The sequence below is a fragment of the Neodiprion lecontei genome, chromosome 6 (assembly GCF_021901455.1).
Source record: "Neodiprion lecontei isolate iyNeoLeco1 chromosome 6, iyNeoLeco1.1, whole genome shotgun sequence".
Classification (NCBI taxonomy): domain Eukaryota; kingdom Metazoa; phylum Arthropoda; class Insecta; order Hymenoptera; family Diprionidae; genus Neodiprion; species Neodiprion lecontei.
In genome coordinates, this window is record NC_060265.1 from 16574575 (window position 1) to 16580396 (window position 5822).

A 5822-nucleotide genomic window follows, 5' to 3' on the forward strand; every position below is an offset into this window, starting at 1 on the left:
AAATTGTCCACGCAAATATCGTCTCCAAAACAGTTGATAATGCAAACAGTGCGGAGGGTAGTATGAATCTCAACGATTCTTATGTTGATATTCCCAATGTAGATGACTCATCTGAATGCCACGATATTATTCTTAGCAATATAGCTCAGGATGGTTTCTCTGAATTCCAACCAGCAATGTGAGCAGATCCCGAGATTAGCTCGTTGTCAATACAGAACAATGAAGTTCTCGTAGCTGCGTCTTCATCTCAAACTCGATCTGAAAAAAAAATTATTGCTCAGTCATGTACTCTGTGCTCCTCATCTATTAAACCGGAGTCATCAAAAGCGGTGAAAGAATCCATGGTATGCTGGGATTGTACCAAACTTGAGGGCACTACCAAGATTCTCGCTTCTCGAGAATTCGAAGACTGGGGCGGATTACTATCTGCGACAATAAAATCCAAAAAATCCAGATACTTAGATAAAAATCACACCACCTTCGATGCCATATGCAGTGAAAATCTGCAAAAAATTCCGATCATTAAGAATGGAGATACTACAACGCTGCAGGTAATACTGAATTATTCATGCTACGAACTAAAATATAACGATGCAGGTATACTGGGAATAGAATCATCTTCGAAATTTCAGTATTGCATTGAACCTCCCAAAGGGTTGATTACTTGTAAAATCAGGTGTGAGCCTCTGCGTGAATCCATTGAAATTCTTAGAAATCTCCAGAATCTTGTGCAGTCTGCTGATATCTTACAAAGTTAGTGAAAACCAAAGAAATTTGAAACCCTTTTTTATTTTCAATTCCTGAAATCAGACTCACGCTAAAATTGCGGAATGATTAGGATTGCCACGACCCTCACAATTGAATGACCAAAAATTACGGCGCGACGACAAGCTGGATAAAGAAAACGAACTTTTTAGCAATTCTTTACTAGGTTACTTTGATTTGAATGCTGTTTCTATCGTTGATTTTTATAAGTCATGCATTATTTCTGCAGGCCTCAAAGGTTGGCAAGGAACAACATTCGTTCGTAAGGACCTGTGCCTTCGACAGTGTCTTGCACGGTGTCCTTGTTTCTGCCTTTAACAGACCAGAGGTTGAAGAAGCCGTGAACAATTTACAAAGTCGGAATCCGCTTTTTGATTTGGTGATGGATATAATGCACCATGGTTCGCGAGCGCATTCTCATCAACTAAGAGCTAAGATCTTGATCGAGATACACAGATCTATTCAGTCATTTGGAAACAATCGATTAATTGATTGCGAAACAAATGTCTGTTACTTGGTTGGCAGGATATTTGTAAATACACTAAGCATCCGAGAAATATCGCCCTGGTCCCAGGAATGCGAATTTGTTAACAAACAGCTGCGTACGCTAATAATCGGTCGCAAGGAATTACTCGATCCCTACATATTCAAGGACATTCTCACCAAAGTCCGTGAGAATAGAAATCGGGGAACATGTGCAAAGTGCGGTGCACCCACGACCGACCAATATACCACTACTGGTTAGTTTTTATTTTGATGCATCAATTTTCTTATTTTTTAGATTCTACCATTCTCTTCTCTGTGCTTGCTTTTCTCTTCTCTCTTCTCTCTTCTCTCCTAACTCTTCCCTGTTCTCTCACCTCATCCCTCTCCCGGCTTTCCTCTCTCCTCTCTCCGCTCTTCTGCAAATTCAAAAAAACATCCAGTATGTTACGATATTATCAGAATTTTGTTGTAAGAATTACCTTTACCTTCATTTTATGCCCATAGGACCATTCCTTATGTTTGAAATGGATGAACATGTCGGCTTGATTACTTTAGACGAGATCCCAAAACGTTTTGTTGATCCGTTAAACAGAGATTCGTCCTGTTTCCGTTCAATTAGCGTGATTGACTTCACACCGGCAACCACTCGACGTTCCGCTGACATGGAACCGGTCATTACACGACAATTGCGGTGAGTCCAGCTGGAGTGTAGGAGAGGTTTGATGATACTAGAAATAAATCGCAGAGGTTACCCAGTCGATATCAAGCCAGATCTCACATGCTCATATATTTTAAATACAAGAATTAACATAAACCATAAAAAAATTCAAATTAAGCCATCTCAAGTTATTTGGGTGCGAGTAAGAAAATAGAATAGCCGGCCCATAGAAGGACAAGGAGATCGAGTTTTCAAAGACGCGAACATTTCATTCATAGAATAATCGAAACATATCCAAGTAAAGTCCAAGTATATAAAATTGAAAATACAGAAAGTCGAAATACAGAGGCAAAATATAGAAAGATCAAAAGATAGAAAGCAAAATCAAGAATCTGGGTATGATTTTGTATGATCGAGACGAATTCTGACGATTCTACATTTTTACATTCGACGTTCTGATCTTTTGGTTTTTTCAATTTTCCATAATTGGAATTTCCAAATTTTTCGAATTCTACAATAGATATTTTTGCATTTTTAAAGATTCGATATTGTGGCCCTTCTATTCGTCAATCTCTCTATACTTTCATTCCCACCAGGATTTACTCGATTTATCCTTCTATCCTTCAGTTTTGAATATTTTCAGCTAAAATTTGGGACGCGCATTCACTTCACTGATCCTTCATAATAGAACTCTCTGTTTACTTTACCTTCAATACAGCTCAGCACTCTGCGTCGGTCTTTGAAGCCTTACTCTCATTGACACACAATACGTTTCAGTAAATGTTTTTTCACTCACACGCAGGATAAATCACCGAAATAACCCCCCCGGGGGTGACAAACAAATATCCCCCTGCGAGAGTACGAATAATGTCCGTAGAATATTACTACGTGGCGAATACAGTTAAGAAATCCGCGATTTCAATGATTCAATTGTACCACTAAGACGTTTCAAACGATCTCATAGGTGTATAACGTTTTCCGGAATCGACCCGACCGCTGTATTCACTACAAGGAACTGGCAGCGTTTTCACTGTTCTTGCCGAACCGATATTTTGTCCCATCGGCGCGAGCGCGGCGGCGTGCTCGACACGTGTTACCGGACCTTTCGTTTGTGACAGCGGTCAAGTGCGCGCACCGCGCACAGCTCTCGACAAAGCCCAGATTCGACTCGCAGGTAGGGTTGCCAACCCCATAATACAAAAGCCGGACTCGGCGCTATATTTGGCCGGACATTTTGGCCTAAAAGCCGGACATATATTTTTTTAATAACCAAGCGTACCTTTTTGTAAGCCAGACATACGTTTTCAAGGCTGGACATAACTTTCATAATAAAAAACAATTCGATTACTTATTTTAAATGTTTAAAAATATTTACCTGCTGCCCCGTAAGCAGTAGTGGCTGCAGCTTTGTAGGTGGCCGTGGACAAGGCTGAGTACTAATAAGTCACAGTTTTGTTCCAAAATTAACCAGTATAACTAGCAACCATCAATAATTAGTCCCATCATCATTTGGTATTCATTTAAAACTAACTCACTAAAAATACGGTTACCGCTGACTGATGTTCAAAATGCATAGGCTGAGCACACTACGCGTTCTTACCGCCAACTAAAAACAAAACCTGCTGCGAGTAGTACAAACAAAAAGGTGAGCCGTTGCCGTGAATCGGCATATGCCGCATTGCTTCGCTCGCTCTGCAGGCGCTGCATCTGCAGATGCATGCGACAAATAAAACTGACAAAAAGTCTAACAGAAGCCGGACAGGCTGGACACGTGAATATTTGGCCGGATATGATCGTAAAAAGCCAAACATATCCGGCTAAAGCCAGACGTCTGGCAAACCTACTCGCAGGCCCGTTTCTTTCGAGAGTACGCAAGCTCGATATCTACTCTACGCACTCTTCTCGCTGCATAGTGGCGCACTAGAAACTCGGGAGTTGACAACAGATTTCATTACACCATTTTCACAAGCTTCATTTTTTTTTTATATGAGTAATCCGTGTATCATATAACAGCCAGGGTGGCGACAATTTTGCTCAGATGAACATCCTTCACTTTTCCCGTCAATAGATGCAGAATTTCCGAACTTTTTAACACGTTCTCAAAGTTGTGTACCTTGAATATATAAATTTGGATCTAAAAAACAAATAGTAATTCTCTGTTTCACACAACTGATTAGAAATTCAACGATACCATTTCCGAAAGTTAGCTGAACTGAAATTACGAAGGCTTGCTGCAGAAGTTTGCAAAAGGATTCTCGAAAAAAGTACGTTTTTCCCTATGGTTCATCATAATTATCTGACTTTTCCCGATAGATGATATTCCTTGACTATTCCCGGTTTTCTCGTTCTGTCGCTACCTTTTTTTTCTGTTTTTTTATCGCTGGATAAATGCCTTATGCACACCGCGAGACCCGCGTGAGGGCTCTACCCTGATAGTGCTACGAACAACCTCCAACGCACGCCCACGACGGGGAGTTACGAGAGGGTTACGATTACAGCAAAAAAATTGACAAACAATATTTATAGACGTATACGCGAAACTTATTGTACGCATTAATTCGAACATGAGACACTTGAAAAATATCATCTTCCGCCTGAATTCCACCACAAAACTCATCTTCCACCCACATAAGTGTTGGAATTTTGCGAATTTCACCCGTATATTTGAGTCTCGATTCTTACGGTAAAAGATCTATTACAACTTTCCGCTAGAATTTGAATTTATTCATTTAAATTTATTAATATTAATTCATTCACTGAATAAATGCATAACATAAAAAAAACTTCATGATAGTCTTCCAATAATTCAGGACAACAACAATCGTCTTTAAAGCAGGTAGAGATGCAGCGTCGTAGCCTCGTCGCTCACGTGCCACATGCCCAGCGCAGTTTCACAGTCCTGGACGACCGTCGTTGCATTTTATAGGTGAAACACTATTCTTTTCGCGTTTGTTATTCCAAACAAAAACATCCCAATTAATTTCATCCTTGAAAATACAAATTTTCTCAGATTTTTACGCCTGCTTATATGAGTGGGAGTTGAGTTCTGTCATGAAATTCAGGCGGAAGAAGATATTTTGTGAAATTCTTATGTTCCAATTAATATATACAAAAACTTTCGCATATATGTCCATGAATTTTTTTTGTTAATTGTTTATCGTGAATGAAGCTCTTCCGTAAGCCCTCATCATGGCGGTACGTTGGAAGATGTTCATATTCCTATTATACGTTTCACGGATGATTCATTAAATAAATTGATTGTGCCAAAACGACCCGGCTGTCGTTGACCCCCAGGCCGTAAAAAAAATTGGCGGCTTCTGAAAATTTGAAATTTGGAGTAGGAACTTTCTTTATATTACACACTCACTTTCTGAAGCCTGTAACAGAATTTGGACCATTGTGTCTATTTTTCTACTTAGTGTCTGGAAAGGGAAGGAAGGGCTGAGTTCCTGTAATGGTGACGACGGTGGCGGTAACGAATACTTTTTATAGTATGAACAAAGGTACACAGTAAATAATCTCCATCACTCATCTGCAATTCCGAAAGTGAAATTAATAACTGCAAGAACAATGCTTCATTTGCGTTAGGATGACGTTCGTTGGTGACGATGCTGAAATCAAAGTACAAGACACAAAAATTGCCTAACGAATTCACGCGACACGAACATTTTTTCGCATTGAAAATCCTGGTTCGTGTTCCATCCAACTGCTCCGTTGATTCGTGAAATTCATGTGTAAGTCTGGTCCATCTCGAGCTAGCACCGCCACAGGTTTTTTTTAAAAAACGCCGAGCAATTAATTCAAAGATAAGGAATTCCAAGAGCCTTTAATTAGCCTTTAATTATAACCCTAGAAGTTCTCCGAAATTTCACGTGTTTTCCGTTTCTTTCGGTGTGGCGGTTCCAGGTTTATG